Source organism: Paramisgurnus dabryanus, chromosome 6 (genome assembly GCF_030506205.2).
Source record: "Paramisgurnus dabryanus chromosome 6, PD_genome_1.1, whole genome shotgun sequence".
Classification (NCBI taxonomy): Eukaryota; Metazoa; Chordata; class Actinopteri; order Cypriniformes; family Cobitidae; genus Paramisgurnus; species Paramisgurnus dabryanus.
In genome coordinates this window covers 9,140,566-9,168,408 of record NC_133342.1, presented here as the reverse complement: position 1 = coordinate 9,168,408, position 27,843 = coordinate 9,140,566, and the positions used below count along the sequence as shown (strand labels likewise).

General features: G+C 45.2%; 1 pseudogene; it reads left to right on the top strand.

Annotated features, from left to right (window-relative positions):
• The first annotated feature begins 13,531 nt into the window (after positions 1-13,531).
• LOC135744107 (tripartite motif-containing protein 16-like protein) lies at positions 13,532-27,454 on the top strand (annotated as a pseudogene).
• Positions 27,455-27,843: the final 389 nt, after the last annotated feature.

Genomic DNA, 27,843 nt, shown 5'->3' with positions numbered 1-27,843 from the left:
ATCGTGTGGACAATTAACACTTGGAAAGAGGAATATAAACACTCGTTTTTTTCCGGAGCTATATCTTTTATCAGAACGTGAAAACACTGTGGAACTGCAGGTAAGCCCCGCAGCTTTTAAATGTGATCATTTACTTTATCGTGACGTGACTATTAAAACATGTTATGAGATATCGCCACTGGTATATTTATAAGCAGCATGCAAAAACATCTCTCTGACACTTATAAAAAAACATTTTGTATAGTACTGACAAGAACAAAATTAATAATAATAATCGAGTGCTCGTATCGCGTTAAGAATACATGAGAAAGCAATAGTAACGTTACACAAGTATAGTTTTATTAACTTTTACCTCGCGCCAAAACAATAACAACACAAAAGACAGTAAATATGAATAAAGAAAACAAGTAATAGTTTGATCATGACAACAAATACTGCTGATTTGATCTCATTTTGACGATCATAAACAAACAAGGCCAACATGAGAGCCAGGGAATCCCTTTCAGAGATGTAGCCCAGAGAGGGCGGTGGTCAGCGGGGCGAGTGAACACTGACGTCCGCTCATGCTTTGGTTCTCATTCGTACCGAATCTCACTAAGCAAACGTTCAAACAGGCGCTATCTTTACTAATCGACTGTAGATTTAAATATAATACAGATACATTCTCGACTGAACTAATCTTAAAACTACACTTTGTGACCAAGAAACGGTAATATAAAGTAACGGCTTTTCCGTCCATTGAGTTGTTATGAGCTTCAAAGCAGCCGAAAGTGTTACCTGTCATTCTGGCCGCCCTCAAATCCGTGGCGGAAGAAGTAGTTCTCAAACAAAGAGGCTTTTAAAATAACTCCGTTGTTGTTTTCTAGTTTTCGTTTTTCAAACGTGTGCCGTCGAACTGTTGTATAAAAGCAATATCGCTCTCGGAGTCGTGTGCGGCCTCGTGCCTCTGGCCTAATCACAGCCGTGATAATATAGAGCTATATCACACTCCTACTCGAGGGATATTGCTTAAACATAAACCAGAAACAAACATAAACAAATATAACACATATAACACAGAATTTTTGTTTGTTTTTGGTGCCACCCCAAGATTTAGCTGTGTCCTCCTCTGGCCACCCCATTAAAATTTGATTTTGCCGCCACTGTGACAAACACGCTTATATTAAACAAGAACTAAAACGTTTATTAACAATAAACTGTTTGCTAGACCGCTTTGTTGAGCCCTTTTTCCTCTGTCATCTCCTGTCAATCTCGCCTCTCTCTCACTATCTCCTTTGATCGTGTTTGACCGTGCACACAGGCGCTGCTCAACATACAGTGCTATACAGGGTATCTGCACAAATTTTTAACAGCAAATTTAATGACTTTTAAGACCTTTTTAAGTCCTCTAAAATAAAAATGTAAGACTTGTTCAGCGCGACACGACACAGAATTGTGTGTTGAAGCATAGCACGGCACAGCTCGCCTGAGCCACACTCAAGACACATCACAGGAAAAACAACAACTGTTATACTAAGTGCTAATTCGCCTAACAATTCTGACATGGTTGACTGTGTATGTAAAAATCTGCCTTTAAGGTACTTCAGTTAATTTCTAAATTCTTAGCATTTTCAAAAAGACATGGAGGAAAGCCCAGAACATTACAAAATAGGGGTGTGACGGATCACAAAACTCATGGTTCAGATCACATTACGGTTTTTGAGGCACAGATCTGAGCATTTTTCAGATCAGCAAAAAAGGGGTGGGAAAATTATTAGAAAACAAATTAAGAAATTACAAACATTTATAAAAAAGAACAAAGTTGCACATTAGGTAAAGTCTTTGTATAAATTAAATATGATTATTTTTAAGAGCTACAGAAGGGATTTTCTCTTTGTCTTTTGATTAACATTAATGACACAGACTTAAATTGAGTTATATTTTATTTTAACACAACTTAATTATATTTTTACATATTATCTGTTTTGTTGTCGGACATGTATATCAGGGCTCTCAAGTTTTACCAAAAGTTTGGAGTGAGATGTCAGGAGAGGGGTAATGTTTAATTTTACCTTATGTTTAGTAAACAAACTGTTAATGGGCCCCATTGAATTTCATATTATACTTTATCCTACTATGGAAGTGAATGGGGCTCATTAAAGGTTTGATTACAAACATTCCTCAAAATATCTTCCTTTGTGTTTTTTAGAACAAAAAATGTTTGTAAAAACGTGAGAGTGAGAAAATTATGACAGTATTGTTATTTTTGGTTGAACTATCCCTTTAAAGTGCCCTATTTTCACAAAATAGTTTTGTACATAATACAAAGTTTCTACTTTAGTACTTAAGATAATCTTAAAAACATCTAAGTGTCATTAGCAGTGTTATTTTGAGATTACATTAATATGAACTGAAATGCATTTAACATATCTCGTATTACAAAAATGTATACCACTTGAAGTTAACGTGTACTCATCTTTCATACAAAGATGGGTTCAAATTTATTTCAAGTGGTACCTAAATACATTTTTAAATTACATTTTAGCATATTTCATATTAATGTACTAAAGAACAAAAAAGTAGGCTATATTAAGTACAACATTAGTAAATGAAAATAGAGCACTTTATGTAGATTATGGAATTGTACTCTTTTAACTTGAGCTTACTGTACACATACAATATTGCAGAACATTTAATGATGAAAGGGCAATAAAAATGAAATGCATCTCTATTACATTTTATATATTTCAGGAAGCCTCTAGTACTTTTCTTAATTTCAGGTAACTAAAGCTTCTGATTGCAAAGCTGTTGGAGTTTTTGACTGAATTAATAATAATTTAGCACGAATTTGGCTTTACTCCCCAATATTAGCTTTCATTGTCTTTGATCAAAAGTGTAGCGAAGGCTGACCTGAGTGTAGGGGGCTAGTTGCGTATGAATATAACAGTGTACCAGGGTGTCGGTCAGAACACAACAGAGAGAGAGATAAATCAACTTGAGCCTTTTATTCGGCACACCAGAGAACATATATCAGAGGGGAGAGCCAACATTCAATATGTAAGAGGTAGCACACAGCAAAACTCTGAATGAGAGCACAACTTAAAGAAGAGCAGAGCAGGCGTTGATGTGAGTAATGATAATGGTTGCAGTGGTCCTTTAACAGGGCAGTGCACAGGCTGAGGGATGCTCCTTTAATAGAGGTAAGTCAGAGCTGTATTCATGGGCTTTGTTGCATGGCATGGAATAATGGAGATGAATGAGTGGCTGTATTTGAGAGTTTTGCCAGATTAATGCAGGTGGAGATGTGAGATGTGTTTTCCCTGTAAAACATAACCACAGGATTCCCAGAGTAACACTACTGCACTTAGACATTCATTACATTAAGAATTACAGCTACAGCTTCTCCCCTCATATTATAACAATAGCATATAAACAGACGTGTCTCAGATGACACATTTACATCATTATCAGTATTTATACATCATATGTAATGTAACTGATATTAGTTAGCATGAACACATTGATGAACATTAATATAAAGTGAGTCAAATACAGCTTAATATGACTGTTTAGCTAATAGCACGTGAGCACTATTAATAACGGACATTTAACGTGAAAACATATACACATCGAACTGTACTCACTCTGATCACACGCACATGAGCACACAGCATCACAATCTGGTGCTTGTCTCAACAGCAACCCGATTCATGTGTCCAGAATGCTTAACACAGCGAGACAAACGTGCATTGATGTGCAGCACCGTTTAGAACTAGCGCTCTTCTGCCGGTGCGCCGTATGAGCGATTATTGTTATCACAATAAAAGTCCTCTTCCGTCTGAGTCTTTTGCACAGCCGCCCCCAAATTGCTTGCAATTTGTTCCTGCAAAGACTCACTCCTAATCTGAAGAGGGTTTGGCACCATGATTGTCATCATTGTCATCAGGGATCACAGGAAGCGTGATAAGTCTAGCCACTGGACGAGTGTAGATCTTATCCTTGACTTGCACGTCCGCAGACCTCACATGACCATCTGCACTTTGATGCACTTTAACCACTCTGCCAACGGGCCAGAGAGCCCTGGGAAACTGGGGGTCCATCAGCAACACAACTGAATCCACTGTAAGATCCAAAGGGGTGTCATGCCACTTCCCTCTTTTCTGCAAGGATGGTAAGTAATCCCGAATGAATCTTGACCAGAAATGATCGGCCATAACTTGACAGTGCCTCCACCTCCGCTTACTTAGTTTCTCACTCTTCTGATACACCACAGGTGGCAGTGATCCATCAAGCCGCCCCATCAGAAGAACATTTGGGGTTACTGCATCCAAGTCAGCCACATCAGATGAGGTGTAACCTAACGGTTTGGCATTTAAGATGGCCTCAACCTCCAGTAGAGTCGTATGAAGCACCTCTTCAGAGATGGATTGAGCTCCTATAACGGTATTCAAAGCGGACTTTACAGACTTGATCTCTCTCTCCCACGTCCCCCCGAAGTGAGGAGCTGCAGGGGGGTTGAAGCGAAAGTCAATCTTCTGTGCAGCTAGAATTCGTTGGATATCTGAGGACATGCTTTTAAAGGACTCATAGAGCTCCCTTTCGCCAGCTCGAAAGTTTGTCCCCTGGTCTGAATAAAGCTCTGCTGGATTTCCTCTGCGTACAACAAACCGTCTGAGGCTCATTAAGAATGAATCCACATCCATACTGTGTAGGATATCCAGGTGCACTGCATCTCTTTTCCGAACGCCGTCCCAACTTGACATGGAAAGGTCCGAAGCAATCGACACCCGTAGAGAAGAACGGGGGCTTATGTAGTCGTAGACGGGCCGCAGGTAGGTCGGACATCTTAGGGACACTCGGCTTGGACTTCCATCTTCGGCACTCCTCACATTGATGTTGCACTTTCCGAATGGCCTCTCTGCCACGAAGAACCCAAAAGGTACGGCGCAACTCTGCGAATACTCGCTCGGAGCCCGGATGACAGAGACGGGAATCATAATCCTGTATAAGGAGCTTTGTAGCTGAGTGAGAGGGGTCCAGCACAATGGGATGCTTGAAAGAAGGATCTAACTCCTCAGCACGTCTGAGTCTTCCTCCTACCCGTATAATGTCCTCGTCAGGATCTAGCTCTGGTGAGAGGCTAAGTATACGGCTACTCCTGAGCAGTGCCTTGCCTGCCTTTAGGTGATGCATCTCCTCTGGGAAACACTCAGACTGGACTTTCCTGAAGATCATCATCTCTGCTTCCTTGTAGTCGGCTGCAGTCAAGGGCTCCTGATTTGCCGCCCCATGAGACTGCTGAGCCAAGGACTTCACCATGTCCTGCCATGTCAGATAGGAGCGCACTGGTAAGGTCTCTGGTCGATCTGCACGGTTCATCACCCCGCAAGTTGTCACCTTCTTATACTCCGACAGATCCTGGGTGGTTTCACTGCACGGCCAGGATGGCCATTTATCGGGTTCCTTGAGAAGGAAAGTTGGCCCTTGGCTCCAACGATTAGGCATAGCCAGCTCTGCTAAGGTCTTCCCTCGGGTGACATCATCAGCTGGGTTCTGCGCTGAGTCTACGTAACGCCACTCACTCTGCTCTGTAAGCTCCTGGATCTCCGCTATACGAGTGCCAACGAAGACCTTAAAGCGGCATGACTCTGATTTCAACCAAGTAAGCACCGTTGTGGAGTCACTCCAGAGAATCGTCCGATCTGTCTTGATGTTCAGTTCCTTCTCGATTATCTGTGCAAGCTGAGCAGCTGACAAGGCGCCACAGACTTCGAGGCGGGGGATTGAGCATTGCCGTCTGGGGGCCACCCTTGATCTTGCTGCTAAGAACCCTAGGTAGACTCGTCCCTCTCCATCTTCAGTTCTCAGATAAGACACAGCCCCATAAGCCTTTTCGGAGGCGTCACTGAAGACATGGATTTGTCTAGAGACCACGCTCTGTTCTGTATGAGCTGGAGCATATGGACGTGGTAGGGTGATGCGTGACAGCAGAGGTAACTCGGACTCCCATTCCATCCACGCTTTCTGCAAATCTGGGGGAATAATTGGGTCATCCCAATCTCGCGGTCCATCCCACATGCTCTGGACAATCAGCTTAGCACGAGTTGTAAAGGGCGAGATGAACCCAAGCGGATCGTATTGCCGGGCCAGCACCTTATAGACGTTTCTCATGGTTAACGATCCATAGTCCAAGGGCCGGCTCTTGTAGCCTAAGGTGTCTGTTTCCCAGTGCCAGCTGAGTCCAAGGGTTGGTTCCGCCATGCCAGACTCATTGTGTGACAGCCACCTCTCCATCCCGTCAGACCTTGCTTCTCCAGGTAGGTGCTTCAGGACGTCGGGAACATTGCAGGCCCATTGGCGGATCTCGAATCCTCCTGCAGCCAAGACTTCCCTGATCTGATCCACCAGCTCTTTAGCCTCTTCTGCTGTGGGCACACTCTGAAGACAGTTGTCCACGTAGAAACACTGCTCCACCGAATTCCTGACCCTTTCGTCTGGTCCACCATGTTCTCTTGCATGCTTCTGGAGAGCAAAGATGGCGCAACAAGGTGAACATGCAGTGCCGAAAAGCAGAACCTGCCACTCAAAGATGTCTGGGGGCTCGTTTCGCTTCATGTCCCTCCAGAGGAATCTAAGGAGTGAGCAGTCTTCTGGGAGGAGCCGAACTTGGTGGAACATACTGCGAATATCTCCACTGACTGCCACCGCATGCTCCCTGAAGCGCAGCAGGACTCCAAGCAGAGATGGTCCTAGAGTGGGTCCCGGAAGAAGAGCATCATTCAGGCTTCGTCCCTGGAACTGGTACGAACAGTTGAAGACCAGACGACTTTTCTCATTATGACTCACTAGGTGGTGGGGTATGTACCACGATTCCTCTGTGAGTGGGGATTCCTGTGGATCCACCTTTCTGACGGCTCCCGTCTCCACCAGCTTGTGGATTGCCTCACAGTACCCTCTAGCCTGTTGGGGGTTCTTTTCCAGCCGCCTTTCCAGACTTCTAAGACTTGATAGGACGGCCTCTTTAGGTGCTCTGAGGGAGGGATATTCCCGTTTCCTCAGCAGTGGGGTTGCGTACCTGAGAACACCTGCAACATTTACTCACCTCGTCTTATTCTCAAGGATCTCCACTGCTTCCCTATCTTGCCTTGAACGTACAACCACTTTGCTGTTTTGGTAGGGCAGCACGTCCATCTTCCAAAGCCTTTCTACATTCTGTGCCAGCTCTGTCTGAGGGGAGATACTGGTGAAAAGACACTGTCTGGTACTCGTTGTACACTGCATGAGATGAGCAGGTCCTTGTAGGGTCCATCCCAGCCTTGTGTGAACAGCTGCTGGTCCTCCTGGTGGGCCAAGTATCACCGGCTCAATTGGTGTTAGGAGATGGGGGTGATCCGCACCTATAAGTATAAGTGGCTTTACATGCTCTAAGGGCTCGAGGGGAATATCCGCCAGATGCTTGTACCCTTTCTTCAGTCGAGCAATGGGGTAGGTGTGATCTGCCAGAGCCAAGCATGGGGAGGTAAAGGCGTCTGCAATACGAAAGGTCTTCTTAGGACTGAAAGAGGTGGAGATACTGAATGAGACAGAGGATCCCTTCAGAGTTTGAACCTCATGTCTGATTGTGCGGAGAGCCAGGTCCTCAGGCTTTCTTTGTAGGCCTAGTTTGTGAGCAGCCTCGGCGAGGAGCATTGTTCGCTCGGAGCCGTCGTCCAGAACAGCGTATGTGTCTAGTGTCTTGTCTCTGTTGCGCAGAAGTACCCTGACGACTTTCAGCAGAACACGTGAATGCACCGATGGTCTGTCCAGGTAGAGTATGTCTGTTCCAGAGCTTACCAGGCAGCTCTCTGTCTTCGGTGGTTCTACCCTGGGACGCATGTTGGCATCGTGCAGTATCCTTAGCTGCCTCTCCTGACACAAGTCGCAGAGCCTCTTGAGGTCACACTGGGCTGCCTGATGGGCTTGCCCACATTTCCAGCATCTCTTGACTCTTATCCACTCTCTGATTTCCTCTCTGCTAAGTTTCTGAATTTCAGGGCACTTATTCAGGAAGTGGTCGTTGTTCTCACAATAAGGGCAATACGGGTTCGCCTTGCCTTTCTTTGTTGGTTTAAATGAGCTGTGACTCTCTTGCTTCCCCGTCTGACCAGGTACACGACCCTCTGCACCATGAAGTACGGTAGCTGCCGGCCGGCTGCGCCGCTTCTCTGCTTGGTAGCCTGTGGGCCCTCTGGCGGTATGGACATCAGAGAGGTTGTCATAGCCTTGACACCAGGACTCATGTCTTAGCCATTCTGCTAAATCTCGTAAAGTATGAGTATGCCCAGGACCATACAACATCTGTCGTCTGAAGTTTGCTCTCATCTCCGCAGGAAGCTTAGTGAGAAGCCGAGCCACATGAGAGCCACATCTTAGCTCCACATCACCGTCTGGTCCCAACGTCTGTAGCATGCCCACCAGTGACTGCACATTCAGTGAGAACTTTTCAAAGGCAGTTACGTCTCCTCTCTTGATCTCAGGCGTGTCCATGATGGATGCAATCCTCTTTAAGGCTACATGATGTGGTTGGCCAAACTTCTCTGTCAGGGCTGCCATTGTGTCTGTGTAAGGCAGGGGTGAGTTAATAAAGGAGTCGGCGATGAGACAGGCATCCTCAAGTTTCACATGATCCACAAGTATCTGGTACTTATAGAGCTCAGGGGCATCAGCAGGTAGCAGGTTTGTAAGAGCCAGTTTGAGCCTGGAGAACTCCATCGGGTCCTTATGGACGAAGAGGGGGATCCTTGGCGCTGGTCCCTGGTATTGTACTCGACCCAGTGACATGGATCCAGGTGAGTATGGTAGGCCTGATGAGCAGTGAGGGTGGCTCGTGTCGGCCTGGGCAGGAAACTGAGCATAGGATCGAACTCCAGTGTTGGGTGTAGGTGAGTGATATTCTGACCTTTGAGAATGAGGCTGAGCATAACCTGGAGCCCTGCTTTCTTTGTACTGAGGAGAGTCTTGTGGGGCAGAGTGCTGGCGAGCATGAGCTGGGGTGCTAAGTACTGTTTGATTTCTCATGAGCTGTAGCTCTTTCATCATCCTGTCTATGATGGCGATGACTCTGTGCTCCTCTTGGTCCCTTCTGGGCATAGGAGGGTACTCAGCAGTGGGCCATGGCGGAGGCGGTGGATCTTTATAGTACTCATCTTCATCCATAGCTGAGTAGTCATCCGTCATTGCAGGAGGGGGAATGGGCCACCGATCTGTGTACGATTTCTGCTGTTCTAATCTCTGAGCTTTGGTAGAGGTGGTCCATTGTTGTGGCGTCTGCCTCCTGACCTCTGTTGAATTGTCATAACAGTCCTGCTGACTTCCTTCATACCACTGACTGTAGTCTCTTTCATCATCAGTGTGATGCGCTTCAATACGGGGCGTAGAGGTTTGTGGTTGTGACAATGATAGGCTCGTGCCTCTAAGGCTCTCATCCGAGCCAGGGACGAACTCATTTCTTGTGCCAGGGGTTGCAGTCCCTCTTACATGAGACCGTGGGATCCACTCAGCCCCTCCAGGTGTGAAGGGGGGCATACTGTGTGGTGCTGGGCTAGACCTCGTTGGTGGCTTTACTCCAGTGACATAATCTTGTAAGTATGTTGGTTGTCTTATATGCCGTTTAGGCCTGACTGGCGTGGCCCATGATGCTTCATCACTCGGCTGCATTGTCCCAGCACAGCTGTTATCCGGCTCGAAGGACCATAAAATGTAGCGAAGGCTGACCTGAAGTGTAGGGGCGAGTTGCGTATGGATATAACAGTGTACCAGGGTGTCGGTCAGAACACAACAGACAGAGAGATTAATCAACTTGAGCCTTTTATTCGGCACACCAGAGAACATGTATCAGAGGGGAGAGCCAACATTCACTATGTAAGAGGAAGCACACAGCAGAATTCTGAATGAGAGCACAACTTAAAGAAGAGCAGAGCAGGCGTTGATGTGGGTCATGATAATGGTTGCAGTGGTCCTTTAACAGGGCAGTGCACAGGCTGAGGGATGCTCCTTTAATAGAGGTAAGTCAGAGCTGTATTCATGGGCTTTGTTGCATGGCATGTAGTAATGGAGATGAATGAGTGGCTGTATTTGAGAGTTTTCCCAGATTAATGCAGGTAGAGGTGTGAGATGTGGTTTCCCTGCAACACATAATCACAGGATTCCCAGAGTAACACTACTGCACTTAAACATTCATTACATTAAGAAATATCTATAGCTTCTCCCCTCATATATTATAAAAATAGCATATAAACAGACGTGTCTCAGATGACACATTTACATCATTATCAGTATTTTTACATCATATGTAATATAACTGACATTATTAAGCATGAACACATTGATGAACATTAATATAAAGTGAGTTCAATACAGCTTAATATGACTGTTTAGCTGATACCACGTGAGCACTAATAATGACGGACATTTAGAGTGAAAACATATACACATCGATCGAACTGTACTCACTCTGATCACACGCACATGAACACACAGCATCACAATCTGGTGCTTGTCTCAACAGCAAACCGATTCAGGTGTCCAGAATTCTTAACACAGCGAGACAAACATGCATTAATATGCAGCACCGTTTAGAACTAGCGCTCTTCCGCCGATGCGCCGTATGAGCGATCATCACTATCAAAATAAAAGTCCTCTTCCGTCTGAGTCTTTTGCACAATCGGTTTACTTGAACTGAGGCGCTAAAGCGATCTGTCACACTAATTTTCTAGCGCCAAAACGGTATTGTCTGAATTACGTAATAAAATGGACAAAACCTGAGAGCTGAGAATTTAAAATGTCATTTATATAGATCAGTGAGTGGTGGCCTATTACAGCGGGAATATCATAAATTTTTCAAACAAAACAATGCAGTAGCCAGCATTTTTTTGTGATTTTCATAAAAGTTTCACAAGACGCCTTCCAGGAAAATTTTCTTCTAAGAATATATAAACATAGAAATATATCAAATAAAAGAACAGACCCTCTGCTTTCAAACAAACAATAAACAAACAAAACAGGGAAAACAGTTTCATCCTATCTGTATTTTTTCTCTGCTTATAAACTCTTACATATGAGTATTTTCTCTAAAAATAAAAATTTTAGCTGAAATAATTCCATTTTTGTGAAGGGATTTTGTTAGAGATCAGATTCAGAGTGAATATCAAAAAATACATAGATTTTAAAATGAGTAAATAAAGTTTTGTGTTCAGTTTTTCATAAAGTGGGTAATCTAGTGGCACCATCTTGTGGAGAATCGCGGGATTTACAGATTAACATAACAATTCTTCAGAAACACGTTTTTTATGCAAATGTTTTTTTCTTTGACGAGATAACTTGTCAATGGCGGAGAAAAAGTTAAAGGTCCCGTTCTTTCTGTGTTTTTGAAGCATTGATTGTGTTTACAGTGCACAATATAACGTGTTCATGTTTCATTGTAAAAAATGTGGTATTTTCACACAATTTACTTATCTGTATACCGTAGGGCAGTGTTCTTCAATCCCAATCCTGGAGAGCCGGTGTCCTGCAGAGTTTAGCTCCAACCTTAATCAAACAAACCTACCTGTGATTTTCTAGTGATCATGAAGACATTGATTAGCTTGCAGGTGTGTTTGATTAAGGTTGGAGCTAAACTGTGCAGGACACCGGCTCTCCAGGGTTGGGAGTGAAGAACACTGCCGTAGGGTGACCATACGTGCCATTCTTCCCGGAAGCATCCCGTCCAGGATTTCGGTGCATCTTCCGGAAGTCGTATTTGTTGACTGCATACGCCATTCAGTTAAAAATATAAGATATACAATCGTAGTTTCATTCTTACCTTAAAATGTAACGGTTGCTTTACTGTAATAATAATAATAATCCTCTATGACGTATGCGGTCGACAAATACGAGTTCCAAAAGACGCACCCGAAATCCTGGACAGGACGGGTCTGGGAAGAATGGCACGGATGGTCAACCCTAGTATACCGCTGTTTTCACTGTCCTAAAAACGAGCTGATGTCTTCCTTGTTCTGTGAAGTCCCACCTTCAGAAATACGTAAAGAGTTCTGATTGTGTAGTTTGTTTAGTGTGTTGTGATTAAACAGCAGCTTAGCTTTCCGTTAGCGTAGCTGATGACTGAGTATTCCTGTGGGCAGAGTTTAGTCAAAAAAACGTTCTACTGACGTCATTAAAGCCGGAAGTAGAGGACTGCAGTCCAAACCGGCCGTTCGCTGTAGGCTTTAAAAGGGGACTTCTGTTAAAGAAAATATATTGCCTGACAGTGAACTTTGAGGTTTATAGTTTTACAGATATTATTTATGCTATTATAGCAACATTACACACTAACTAGGGTTTGAAAAATTGGATCAGAAAGAACGTGACCTTTAAATGTCTGTCTCACCTCAACAGTCAGGGCCGCCCTGCTGACATCTTCACTTAAGTCTGTTGCCGTCCTTCCAGCAAATAATTCATTTGTCTTGACACATTTGGGGGCATCTTTTCTCTCTCTCAACTTCTCGGCCCCTCCTTTACGCTTAGAGATTTTATTCTTTAACTTATTGAATTTTGTTGCACATCATCACATCGCTGCAGTTGTAAAGCTAGAACTTGATTCTGATTGGCCAATGCTCAGTGAACGCGTCACCGAGCCTGACTGCGTAAGTTTGTACGTAAGTTATTCCTATTCATAAATATTAAAATCACAGGCATTGGCGTTTCTTACTAATATTAATGACATGTTTTCAGTCATATTTTCTGCCTCAAGACAGTTTACCCATTTTCTTAATGAAATGATTATGATATTCAGAGAATTTCACAATATTAAACATTAACGCACCTGCCCAACCGAACAGCGTCCCACCGGAAATCTCCCATTTAATAAAAATGAAAGTAAGCTTTTAGAAATTATTTTACTTTGAATTCTAATTTCTATTATAAAATATAATAAAATGATGCTATAAATAACACAAAACACTTTGTTACCATGTTTTTGAGACATGTTCCCTTAGTACTGTGATTTTTTTAAAGGAGCTACCTTGCGGTTTCATGTAAATACTGTGGTATACAATAAAGGTAAGGTGATAAAGGCTCTTCTGGCTAAATGTTGATCATTTGTGTTATGTTTCCCCTTTTAATAATCTACACACCTCCCACCTATAACACTTTGCCCCGGATTCACAGAAAAGACTTCAGCAAACTCCAGACTAAAATACATGTTTGTGCTGTCTTAACTGAAAACAACTTACACTGAGTGATCTTAAAATATTTCACTGTCATTGTTTTGTGTCGTACTGCACACCAGTAGACTCTTGTTTTTATCTGACACACATTTAAACTAAAAACTACTTAAATGTCATCATTAACTAAAACTTATTCCTGACTTAATCTCTGTTTGTAAAACCAGGCCATGTCTTTTTAAACATTATAGCAGCTTATGTTTGTTTTAATGCATTCAGATAATCAATTATCTGTAGTTTAAACTTCTATTTATTTTTCTTTTCTAAATGTGATTTGTATGTGTAAATAGTGTAAACTCACCACTAGAGGACAAACACTCGCACTGGCTTGAATGTTGAATCAGTTTAGTGATAAACATCAGAGGGATTTGATCTGTTATTCTCTTATTTCACCACAAAATTCACTCATATTTATGCATTTATGGCAGAGCATTTTCACAAAGGTTTGACTACTCGAGACTGTGAATTTCTGTATGAGACTGACATCTAGTGGACTTGTTTATTATATGACTGACACACCTGTTAGCACACGTTTCATAAACACAACCAGTAAAAGATTTGAGTTCAGAGAAACTGAAACTGTTGGGCTGTTGTGTGTTTAGTTTTATTGTTTGTAAGTAAATATGGTGAAATGGCAGAAGCCAGTATTTCAGTGATTCAGGATCAGTTCATCTGTTCAATCTGTCTGTATTTACTGAAGGATCCAGTGACCATTCCCTGTGGACACAGTTACTGTATGAGCTGTATTACAAACTGCTGGGATCAAGATGATCAGAAGAGAAACTACAGCTGCCCTCAGTGCAGACAGACCTTCACTACAAGACCTGATTTAAATAAAAACACCATGCTGGCTGAAGTGGTGGAGATACTGAAGAAAACAAAACTACAAGCTGCTCGTCCTGATCACAGTTATGCTGAAGCTGGAGATGTGAAGTGTGACGTCTGTACTGAGAGAAAACACAAAGCTGTCAAGTCCTGTCTGGTATGTCTGAACTCTTACTGTCAAAATCATCTTGAACAACATGAGAATTTATTCAAAGGCAAGAAACACAACGTGATAGACGCCACTGGACGACTTCAGCAGATGATCTGCCCTTAACATGAGAAACTTTTAGAGATTTACTGTAAAACTGATCAGCTCTGTATATGTTATCTGTGTATGGTGGGGAAGCACAAACATCATGATACTATACCAGCTAAAGAAGAGAGGACTGAGAAACAGGTAAGAGATGTGATCTGTGATAAATGTTTCATTATAATGACACCAAAGCTACATTACTAAAGATCTTTATATCTTAAAGCTCCACTGTGTAAGATCTACTCCCATCTAGCGGTGAAAGTCTATATGACAAGCAACTGAATAATACTTTCTAGCCCCCCCCCCATTCGGAACGCGTTTTAACTCGTACGGTGGCCCGGCCGTGTCATGCCAAGGTTAACATGGCTTCCAGTAGCTACAAAGCAAAAGCAATGAGAAAAAAATGAACAATTTGCAATGTCCTTTGCCTGTGATCCATCAAAGCACACCGATTTATGTTTAACATGAAAAAAGTCTGATTGTCATGATATGTCCGCTTAAAATCACATACAAAAAGCAACCATGACGGGTTTAAATGGACGCGAATTAATATTATGTCAAAGTACAATGCTTATGTTTTAAGTAAACGTTACATGTCCGTGTATATGTAAGAGCTTTCTCTCATATTGGTGAAAAAAGATCACGCAACTTTCACACGCTTGTAAAATGAAACGAAAGACGCGCAGATCAGACGCTTTTATCAGAGTATTATGTCAGACATTATGTCAGAGTACAATGCTTATGTTTTAAGTAAACGTTACATGTCCGTGTATATGTAAGAGCTTTCTCTCATATTGGTGAAAAAAGATCGCGCAACTTTCACATGCTTCTAAAATGAAACGAAAGACGCGCAGATCAGACGCTTTTATCAATGAAAGGCTAAAAATAGCGCTGTCACCGTGTGTTTGTGCTAGAGGTCAGAAAAGATGAAAAACATTTATCTCAGTACCTCAGATTACATAAATGGGCGGAGAGACGGCGTGTGTCTGTTCGGACACATTAAACCACATGCATGTTTACACTAACAAGTGTTATGCATAATCATGCTAAAGTTAGCCAAGGAACTATAAAACTTCAAGTTTACAACATGGACTGTATAGATGTAAACGAATATGCTGAATTACCTGTGGAGAATATAGAAAGTGCAACTTCAGTGTCCCTTGAGCCCCCTCTTGGAAAACTAACTCCAATAGTGACTTTGGTCTTGATGTTTTTCCTGTCGCGTTGTCGTTTAAAATCCCCGTTTCGCTTCCTTGGCGATTTGTTTTAATGTCCTCGAGAATATGTCTTCAACAGGCTTTCAAATCAAAGCATTAGATCGCAGGTTCATCACGGTGTGCGGTTGTTGTAAAATCCGAAGGATTCAGCTACGCAGGTCACAGGCTGGATACGATACGTCATCAAGCCTGGTTTATTTAAATCAACTGAGCATTACATTCGCAAGTCATACGCATATTACATCAATTTACAATTAACTAAAAATAATTGTCAGCTTTATAATTGTTAATATTCTGAAATAAGACTGTCTTGATGACGTATACCGCCTACACATGCAACCTCCGGAGGCTTCAGCTATCGGCCAGCATGAGTGTAGAGTGAAAGCGCGAAAGGCGGAGCTTGAATTTCAAGAATGTCCCTCGTCGGCGAATGTATTTCAAAGATGGAGGCACAACATGGATTCAGCCAGAGAGCGCTTCGACGGTATGCATTTTAAATAGCAGATTCTACACTTACGAGAATACTTTCATTAGTGGGTGGGAAGTAATTACACATGAATGAGCACATACTTTTGAAAGAAAACATGGGTTTTTGTTAAGAATTAACTCAATAAAGTACACAGTAGAGCTTTAAGGTAACACATACATCACATTCCTTTGATTTATAAAGTTAAGGACATTGTGAAGATGCCATTTTTGACCTACTGTATCGCCCAGGGCTGAATTTTAACTTGTAAAAAAATCACTCTAATGTACATTTTATCTGTTTAATTATTATTTCCACATCCAACAGAAAGAACTGAAGGAGACGCAGAGAAAATATCAGAGAATCCAGGAGAGCCAGAAGAAGCTTCAGGAGCTGAGAGATGCTGTGGAGACTCATAAGGTGAGTTTTGATCAGAAGAACAACTGCTGTCTGCTGTTTCAGATCTGTTTCAGACTCAGTTAAGACTCTCATCCAATCAGTCAGTGAGGAGTTCAGTGCTGGATGACTTTCACTGAAGTCCACTGTGGGTAACAGACTGTGTGATGTACCAGTAAGAGCTGAGTGAATGCTGCTGATTCTAATGCTCCTCTCTCTGTGTGTCCTAACAGCGCTCTGCACAGACAGCAGTGGACGACACTGAGAGGATCTTTACTCAACTGATCCGATCCATTGAGAGAAGACGATCTGAGGTGACACAGCTGATCAGAGATCAGGAAAAGACTGCAGTGAGTGAAGCTGAAGGACTCTTGAAGCGACTGGAGCAGGAGATTGATGATCTGAGGAGGAGAGACGCTGAGCTGGAGCAGCTTTCACACACAGATGATCACATCCATTTCCTCCAGGTAACAGAGATCAGTGATCTTTAGGAAGTGAAGAGCATGTGTCACGGCCGGGGGCGGACCCGAATATACTAAAGGTCACGCCCCTCTCAACTCTTCCACCTCAAGGAGTTTCCCCAAGACCACCCCAAATGACCAAACAGACGAGTAAGCTACGTTTAAAATAAACTTTATTTAAATAGTTAAAAGGGAAAAAAAGGGGGAAAGGGGAAAGGGGAAATTTAAAACTGATGTGGCTTCCTCTCGCCTCCAGGGCCACTTATGACAAGGATGGGGGACAGGGGCTCCTTCGGGGCTCCAATCCTAAAACCCGTGGCGCACTCCGCTTCTTCCTGGAGGCAGAATCAAACAAAGAATTATCCAGCTGTACTTTGCTACGGGTCACTACTTCTCTAACTCTTTGTTTTCTCTCTCTCTCTCTCTCTCTTGTGCCTTAGGTACGTTGCTCTTCAGATCCTGGAAGCAGAGAATTGTTAGCGAGACGTTCAGGGAGACAACTCACAGTACTGGGGACTTCATGCACCACAGAGCACTCGCTGGCACCAGGTAGGCAATTACCACAACCACGGATAGAGGTCGCCACACCAAGGCAAGTTACTCACAGCACTGGGGGTCTTCGTTCCCACCGAGCGTGCACTGGAATGCAGATAGAGGTTGCTGCGAACACAGGTAAGTGTCACCACACAAAGGTCGGCTACTCACGGCGCTGGGGGTCTTGGTTCTCACAGGGCCTTCCAGTACTAGGGATCTTGGTTTACACAGGGCATTCGAGCACTGGGAATCTTTGTTCCCACAGAGCGTTCGCTAGAACACAGGTAAGTGATTTCTTTAAGCACAGGTCAAATAGCACTACACAGGATAAGTTACTCACAGCACTGGGGATCTTCGCTCACACAGAGCATTCGCTGGAACACAGGTAAGTGGTTGCTATAAGCACAGGTCACTCTCACTACACAGGATAAGTTACTCACAGCACTGGGGATCTTCGTTCACACAGAGCATTCGCTGGGACACAGGTAAGTGATTGCTATAAGCACAGGTCACTCTCACTACACAGGATAAGTTACTCACAGCACTGGGGATCTTCGTTCACACAGAGCATTCGCTGGGACACAGGTAAGTGGTTGCTATAAGCACAGGTCAAATATCACTACACAGAATAAGTTACTCACAGCACTGGGGATTTTCGTTCACACAGAGCATTCGCTGGGACACAGGTAGGTGGTTGCTATAAGCACAGGTCAAATATCACTATAAGTTACTCACAGCACTGGGGATCTTCGTTCACACAGAGCATTCGCTGGGACACAGGTAAGTGGTTGCTATAAGCACAGGTCAAATGTCACTACACAGGATAAGTTACTCACAGCACTGGGGATCTTCACGCTCACTCACAGACAGTGGACTTTCGCTACAGCGTTGGTGCACCGTATTCCTTCACCCGTCCACTCAAGCTTGTCGGGCGTCGTAGGGACTGATGGATCCAGTGGCACGGAGCCGAACGCTTCCCAGAACTCCCCCTCCCGTTTCCACGACCGGGGTCACGAGTTGGGGCGAACTTTCGTCGAGGCTCCGCACACCACGGGCTTCTGTTGGACAGGTCAGTACACACAGCTATGATCCTCAATCCGCACGGTACACTTTATACAATACTCACTCCTATCCACCACTGGGCTTCACCACTGCCTGCTCTTTAGAGGAGTGAAGCTCTCGTTGACACACCCGGGGCCAAAGACTAGGTTTTCTCTCGCTCCGTAGGACTCAGGCCACAACAAATGTCGTCCTCTCGCGACCGTCCGAGGCTGGGCAGTTTGGTCGCTACAAGCACAGCATACACACAGCAAGCATAACGTAAACACCATTAATAAGTGAAACTCACCCACAGCACTCTTGTACACACTTCACGTGATTTTTAATCGACCTAGCCACCTGGCTTCGACTTCCTCGAGAGGATAGTTGGCCAATAGTTAAGCTACCGATGAGAGTAAGATGTATGTTATTCACAGCCCCAGCGTGTTGTTTTCACTCCTCTGGCTCACCCGCGCTTCCTTTTCCCGCAGGGCCACTGCTTTACTAGTAACCGGCGCTTCTTACCAAATATCTCGTCCGTGTTTCCGGTCAACCCACGGCTCGCCCACGCTTCCCTCTCCAGTGGGGCCAGGGACCTCAAACACAAAAGACACACACCAAGCAACTCTTCTTCCAAATATTGCACAGAAAAGTACTACAGCTGTTACTCACTCTTCGTTGTCAATAGTTTCCTGTATTTGCAAACTCAATGGCTCTGTATCCGCTCACTCACGAGTGAAATCACCCAGTATTCCTTCGCCCAGTTGACTTTTCCTTTTCTCTCTTCCCCAGGGGAACGATCTGACCAGCGTAGTCCGTCTGCAAAGCAGCAACACAGCGTACACAAAGTACACAACAAGCACCCCGTTTGATGTCTTCAAAGGTCTTTAAATCCTCTACCTCTTCTCCTCATCAGCCTATCAGCAACCGCTGTGTAAATTATCCTCACCTGGGCGAAATCAGGCTTGATTTCGTCTCCGGGGAAACCCCGGAAATTCCGGTGTTCAGAGTAAAAACGTCCGGGCGGAACTAGTGATGGCCAAATGAAGCGTTTCGAAGCATTATTGCTTTCCGATACAATTGTGCCGAAAATGGTTCATTACTCGAAGCTTCATTCAAACAGAAAATGCACACCACCATCTGCTGGTGAAGTTAATGTAATGCAACAAAGCTGACAATGCGAGTAGGCTAATGTACCCGCCCCATTTTGGCTGTCAGAGCTTTGACATTGTGTTCATGTTTCAAATCCTCAATAAAACATTGAGCCTGAGATGTGTTTGTGTGTGAATATTTAGCTGTAGAATACAGCACTCTACAACTTACTAACTGGGCATTTATGCATTTAAAAATGTATTTATAATGTGGCAGAGGGCAACTGGACAGGGCTTGGATAATGTGGAGGAGGGTATTCATTAAATGTTGTGGTTTTTATTCAGAAATATAATTTTATATTAATTATAATACGTGTTTATATTTTTAATAATTTTATAATATAGCCTAACGTTAGGCTATACATTTGGTGATGTGGGCGATTTTTTTTTTTTTACAAATTCACCAGCTTTGGAGAATATTCTCTCGCATGAAACAGATGATGCTGGAGTACACAAAATTGTTTAGAAAGCTTTTCTATGGTTTGGCTTCACTTGCGTGAAAAATAAAGCTGTCAAGTTTCAAACCTGTCAACGCCGGATTGGGCTGTCAAAGCATGTCGTGTGGTTCACTAGAGAAATGAACCAGTGTGTTTGCTTCAGACGTCGTATTTCACGTGACTAGTGACGTAACGATACAAGCTCCGAAACAGTGGTTCATTGCGAGGACTTTTCGAGTCCGAAGCAAGCATCGAAGCTTCGGTGTCAGACGTAACATCACTAGGCGGAACCATCGTCTTCCACGCTTTTGGTTCCGCCCTCACAAACCGTCACCTGTGACACATGTTTTACTCAGATGATATTTTCTATAAAATCTTTCAGTGTCATCAGTTTATGTTTGTGTTTGTGTAGAGTTTCCAGTCTCTCTCTGTTCCTCCTGGATCTACAGACTCACTCAGCATCACTGTCAGCTCTCTCATCTCTTTTGATGATGTAGGAAAATCTGTGTCTCATCTGAGAGAGAAACTGGAGGATTTCTGTAGAGAAGAGATAGAGAAGATATTTGATCAAAGTAATGCACCTGAACCTGAGACCAGGGAGCAGTTCCTAAAATGTGAGTCTCAATAAACAACCAATAAACACAGTGATGCTGATAAAGACATGAACAGTGATAATCTGCATTTCAGTCATTTTAAACTCTTCTATAATGATACTCATGAATCAAACTGAATGTGCAGAATAAACAAAAAATAAATAACGCTTAGGTTACTCACGTAACCCCGGTTCCCTGAAATAACGGGAACGAAGCATTGCGTCAGTTTGCTGATGCTATGGGGGAAACTCCTGTTTACTCCGTGATTGAAGCCTATTGGTTAACGTCTGTAGAAAATACAGACCAATGACGTTTGAGCCCGCGCGGGGGCGTGGCACACGTCCCTATATAAGCCGGTGAAATACGTCAAGAGCTCATTATTATTCGACTGAAGCGCGCAGCCGAATAACACTCGCTGCGTAGACGTTTGTAGCACGGCCAGCGACGCAATGCTTCGTTCCCGTTATTTCAGGGAACCGGGGTTACGTGAGTAACCTAAGCGTTCCCTTTCAATACGGTTCACTTCGCATTGCGTCAGTTTGCTGACGCTATGGGGGAACGTAATCCCATCCCGCCGTGCATACACAACGGACTGAGGTGCCCTTACCGGAGAGACACTGCATGTGGCCCTAACCCAGCATATACATAGCTCTAGCGAGCGCAAGTGTAAGCACCATATATGAGACAGTAATACGCATACAGTGAAGTTTCTAAACGCACCATGATGCATATACAATAGAGCACGAGACGGCGGGTTCCCTGAGCGCGCCGTGAGCTGTGCGTGAATTATTAATAGGTAGCCATGACGGTGAGCTAGCAACGCACCGTGAAAGCATACAGAAACGCAGTCGCGTGAATCATTAAGCCGATAAGACCTGTGCTTGTAAGGCAGGGACATCCAGGCTATAAAATCTGACAAACGTAGACGGCGAGGACCAGCCGGCCACGTTACAAATGTCAACGATAGAAATCCCTGTAGACCAAGCCCAAGATGAAGCCATACCCCTTGTGGAGTGAGCTTTTAAACCAACTGGACAATGTTCATTCAGGGAGGCGTAAGCCAAAGCAATGGCTTCGACGATCCATTTAGATAGCCTCTGTTTAGTGAGCGGCATACCTAAGGAATGTTGCGCGAAGCTTACGAACAGCTGATCTGACTTGCGGTATGAGGCAGAACGGTCCGTGTATATTCTTAACGCTCTGACGGGGCAGAGCGTGTTCGGGGTTTGTTCGCCGTCCGCCGTCGGAAGGGCGAGGAGTGAAACCACCTGAACTCTAAATGGCGTGGTCAAAACTTTAGGAATGTATCCCGCTCTCGGTCTAAGGATCACTTTGCTATCGTTAGGACCGAATTCCAGACACGACGGGTCAATTGAAAACGCGTGTAAATCGCCCACTCGTTTAACCGATGCCAACGCCAGGAGGAGAGCGGTTTTAAACGAGAGAGCGCGCAGGTCAGCCTGTTCGAGGGGCTCGAAAGGGGGACCGCGCAGCGCTTTCAGGACCGTGGACAGATCCCAAGACGGGACCTGCGAGCGCCTCTGAGGAATTTAATGATGAGATCATGTTTTCCCACGGTGCGACCGGCGATAAGGGCGTGATTCGCCGTTATCGCCGCCACATACACTTTAAGCGTCGAGGGCGCGCGACCGCTGTCCAGCATTTCCTGCAGAAAGGAGAGAATATGCTCCACTTCACAGGTGTTTGGGTTTAAGTCTTTCGTCGTGCACCAATCAGAAAAAATAGACCACTTTTGAGCGTAAAGGCGCCTGGTAGATGGGGCCCTAGCTTCAGTTAGAGTATTTAACACTCGTCCTGAAAGGCGTGATGGTTGCCGTTCAGAGACCAAACGTGTAGATTCCATAGCTCCGGCTGTGGATGCCATATCGTCCCTCTCGCCTGAGATAGGAGGTCTTTCCTCAGCGGTACTGGCCATGGTGCTGATGTTTTCAGCTGCCATAGGTCGGGGAGCCATGGTTGATTGTGCCAAAACGGGGCGACCAGAATTATCGCGCATTTCGTCTCTCTTATCCTCTGAAGGACCTGTGGTAACAGGGCCACCGGAGGAAAAGCATACAGAAGACACGCCGGCCATGCTTGCGACAGGGCATCGTGATGTCTCGAGAAGAAGATCGGGCAATGCGCGTTCTCGTCTGATGCAAACAGATCGATCTCCGCCCGGCCGAAGACGGTCCATATTCTCTCGACCGTCTGAGGATGCAGTCTCCATTCTCCCGGCGGCGGACCGTTGCGCGAGAGAATGTCTGCACCCGTATTGGCTACACCCGGTACGTGAGTCGCTTTTAACGAACGTACGTTCGCGTGAGCCCATAATAAAAGCCGTTTCGCCAGCCTGGATAGGGAGCGAGATCTCAGCCCTCCTTGGTGGTTTATGAACGAAACCACCGTCATACTGTCCGACCGCACTAGAACGTGTTGATGTTGGAGTTTCGGTCGAAAGTGTCGTAGCGCCAAGATAACCGCCCACATCTCGAGGTGGTTGATATGTAGCTGAGACAACTGGTTGTTCCACGCACCGAAGGCGAGCTCGCCGTCGCAGTGAGCGCCCCAACCCGTCGCAGACGCATCCGTAGTCACCACTTTCCTCCTGCTCACGGAGCCGAGCTCCGTGCCCGAGAGGAAAAGGTGAGGGGATGTCCATATCGAAAGCGCTTTCACGCAGCTGTACGTGATTTTGATTAATAAGCGGCCCGACAACCAAGCACGGGGCGGAACTTTCGCTTTCAACCAAAACTGAAGCGGCCTCATGAACAGCATTCCCAACGGTATTAGTGGGGATGCTGCTGCCATCAGACCCAACATTTTTTGGAATCGTTTGAGAGGGAGATGTGAACCCGCTTTGAACGATGCCGCCTCGCGTCTGACCGTGAGCGCGCGTTCCTGTGTAAGCCATGCCCGCATCTTTAATGAGTCGAGCGTCGTGCCTAAGAACGCGATTCGCTGCGTGGGGGTGAGCAAACTCTTCTGGAGGTTGATTTTGAACCCCAAATTCTCCAAATGCTGGAGTACAACGGTCTTGTGCGCAGTAATTTCCCTCTCTGACTGTGCTAGAATAAGCCAATCGTCGAGGTAATTCAATATGCGGATGCCGCTCTGTCTGAGAGGGGCGAGAGCCGCATCCGCACATTTGGTAAATGTGCGTGGTGCCAGAGATAATCCGAAGGGCAGAACTTTGTACTGGTATGCTGTCCCGTCGAGCGCGAATCTTAGGAACGGCCTGTGACGTGGCGCTATCGGAATGTGAAAGTAAGCGTCTTTCAGATCCACTGATATGAACCAATCGCCCGGTCGAATTAACGCCATGATTCGTCTGGCTGTAAGCATTTTGAACGGCCGTTTGGCAAGAGCGCGATTCAAAACGCGTAGATCCAATATCGGTCTGAGGCCGCCGTCTTTCTTTGGAACGAGAAAATAACGACTGTAAAAGCCTGATTCGCTTTGATCCGCCGGGACCGTCTCTATCGCGTCTTTTAGTAATAAAGAACGCACCTCTTCCCTGAGGATCTGCATACGATCGTCTGGGACAGTGGTGTAGAGAACGCCGCGAAACCGGGGTGGTCTCCGGGCGAATTGGAGTGAATAACCGTGTTGGATTACGTTTAGAATCCAGCCCGGCATACCGGGGGTGGATTGCCAAACGTGAAATTTGACGGCGAGCGTCGATATGCTTATGGACGTTAAGCCGTGTGTGTGTGTTTGTGTGTACAGAGGAGGAAATTTGCTCTTTTTGTGAAAAGGTAAAAATTTGTGTTTCGCTGTTACAGCGAGGGTGTGTCCAGCGCCCGAGGGGACTGAAACACGCAGAACTTTCGAGGGCGGGCCGGCCGAAGCGGGACCAGAGCCTCTTTTCCTCCTCAGACTCTCTTCAGGGAGGCGGCGCCGGCGTCGGGTCCAGCGTAATCCGAGGACGGGGACCGCGGCGTCGAGGCGGGCCAGCCGGTCGTGCAGGACGCTGGCGCTTGACCTCCGGTTCAGCTCTCTGCTGGGGCTGAGCTGGTGCTGGCTTAGGGCGTTGAGCTGGCGGCGGTTTTGGGCGGCCGGTCTCAGACGCTGAGGCAGATCGTTTAGGTAGAAAATGCCGCATAGCCTGCGACGATTTCTGTGCCTCAGTGAAGCGCTGGGTGAACCCCTCCACAGCGGAGCCGAAGAGCCCCGACGGTGACACGGGCGAGTCAAGAAGGGCAACCCGATCCGTGTCCTTTATCTCCGTCAAGTTCAGCCACAGATGTCTCTCCAGAACAACCAGGCTGGCCATGGCTCTTCCTACAGCCTGAGTGGCGACTTTAGTGGCGCGAAGGGCCAGATCAGTCGCGCTGCGCAGGTTCTGAAAGGTCGACGGGTCCGGACCTGTCTCGTCCATGTCACGGAGGAGCTTTGCCTGGTATACCTGCAGCACCGCCATCGTATGGAGAGCGGATGCAGCGTGGCCGTCAGCGGCGTAAGATTTTGACGCCAGGGTCGATGTCAGGCGACAGGGCTTTGATGGATGGTTCAACTTCGCCCTCCATCCGCCGGCTGAAGACGGGCAGAGATGGGCGGCGACAGTTTCCTCGAGCGGCGGCATCTTGGAGTAGCCGTGTTCGTCGGCGCCGTCCACTACGGAGAGGACGTGGGAGACGGCGCTCTGAGCTCGGGTGGAGTGGGGAGCACGCCAAGATTTGGTGAGCTCCTGGTGAACCTCAGGGAAAAACGGCGCCGGCCGTTGGCGGGACGATTGACGGCGCCCGGGCTGCAGAAACCACTCGTCCAACCGGCTGAGTTGAGGCTCTGACGGCGGCGACCACTTGATGTTGAGCTCCGCCGTAGCTTGCGTCAAGATGCGGATGAGCTCAGAGTCGTGAGGACGCGACTCGGTAGGTTCATCAGCGGCGGCTGCGTGGGCGTCGTCATCCGAAGCCGCCCAATCCTCTAACTCCTCAGAGGATGACATCACTTCCAAGTTGTCACCGGACCCAAAGGAAACCATGCCGCTAGCACTCGGCAGGGGGCGCAGGTCTTCATGGGCGAAGGTGACAGGGTGACGGCGGGGAGACAGAGCACGCGGGGGATGAGCCGGCGTGGACTCGGTCTCAGGGCGTCTTCCAGCTTCACGGCTCCGCTGCTGTTTAGGCGGGAGAGCACGGGAAGCCTTCCGTTTAAAGATCTCGAGGCGGGAGCGCAGCACCGCGATAGGAAGGAGCTCGCAGTGGGCGCAGCCCGCCTCGGCGAGTACGGCCTCGGCGTGGGCAGGACCCAGACAGATGACGCACTCCTTGTGGAAATCCTCCACAGGCAAAGGGGCTCGGCAGGAGCCGCAATGCCGAAGCGACATTATCTCAACGCGCTTCTGCTCTTTTAGATACTCTCTTTTAGGCTCACCGGAAAGCGGCAGGGGAACACGCTGGTGTGTTGTAGTCCGCTGCAGTGCTTGGATCGACGGCGAGTAAGGGCTTCTTCTTCGGAGCAGCGAGAAGGTTCGCGCTGAAGGAGAAAAGTAATGAGCTCTTGACGTATTTCACCGGCTTATATAGGGACGTGTGCCACGCCCCCGCGCGGGCTCAAACGTCATTGGTCTGTATTTTCTACAGACGTTAACCAATAGGCTTCAATCACGGAGTAAACAGGAGTTTCCCCCATAGCGTCAGCAAACTGACGCAATGCGAAGTGAACCGTATTGAAAGGGAACTGTGCTCGTCCACAATGAAACATAACTGTGAGATCAAATAGCAGTTCATAAATCAAGTTTATCATGTAATATTTAAATTTCATAAGTTTTTCTATAAACAAAAATTCTCTACACTTCAATTAAATGATAACAAAATATATTTTAAAGTGTACAACTACAGAACAGAGGGACTTTAACAATGTTCACACATTCACAAACCTTTTACACACACAGGATTATGATGAATATAACAGTAAAACAATCAGATTAGATTCTGTCTATACTGTAAATGATCTCTGTTCACTTCTTAACACATTGACAGTCCTCAAAAACTAAAATAAATAAGACTTGACATTTTATTTTAATTATAGAAATGTAGAATTTTACATTTAAATTATGTTTTTGATTTGTCTCCATCAGATTATCATCACTTCACTGCAGATCCAAACACAGCAAATAATGATCTCCGTCTGTCTGAGGGGAACAGAGTGATTACTTACACTAACACAGTCCAGCCGTATCCTCATCATCCAGACAGATTTGATGGTTGTTTTCAGGTGTTGTGTAGTGAGAGTTTGAGTGGACGCTGTTACTGGGAGATTGAGTGGAGTGGTGATGTGGATATCTCAGTGTCATATAAGAGCATCAGCAGGAAGGGAGGTTATGAGTGTTTGTTTGGATTTAATGATCAGTCCTGGAGTTTGTGCTGCTATGACTCCAGTTGTTCATTCTTTCACAATACCATTGAGACTAAACTCCCTGCAGTGTCCAGTTCTTCTAGAATAGGAGTTTATGTGGATCACAGTTCAGGATCTCTGTCCTTCTACAGCGTCTCTGACACAATGACCCTCATCCACAGAGTCAACACCACATTCACTAAACCTCTCTATCCTGGGTTTTGTGTTTATTATGGATCAGTGAAACTGTGTGATCTAACAATATAGATGATACAGAGAGTCTACAAATAATCTTTTCATATTAGAAGTCTGAACATGATGAATCAACAACAAAGAAATAATAAGTCTTTCATTTACTAATTAGTAATTTTAAATAACTGATTGTAATGTTATATTTTAATAATTGTATTTTGTTCTGTCAAACAGAGGTAGCTGTACATTAGTTATTCACAGTTAATATTATTCATCTACAGCCGTGTATTCTTTTATGTGTACAAACCGCTATAAATAAAATGTTATACAAGCCACTAAAATGCGTGGGTCTAAATTCAAAAATAATCTCAATTCATTTTTATGTCAAACATTTAGTTTGACATTAGTTTAATTTTCTTAACATGGATGATAAGTTTAACTGCTAAACTGCTGTAAGAACAAAATACAAGTGCTCAACTATTCCAGCATCCACACACGTGATTTAGTAGACAAATCTTTCTGTTTACAGACGTGATGTAATCACAACTAATATGAACATTTACCACAAAATGTATCATTATTAAATGTCCACTTTGTGTTTGTTATGGGTTCAAGTCACTATTATGGTGAGTTATGTTTCCTTCAGGCATTTGTCCCTTCACTGAACTTACTCTTCTCTTTTTAGCAAATACAACAGTGTTTAATTAAGATCAGTTGTTCA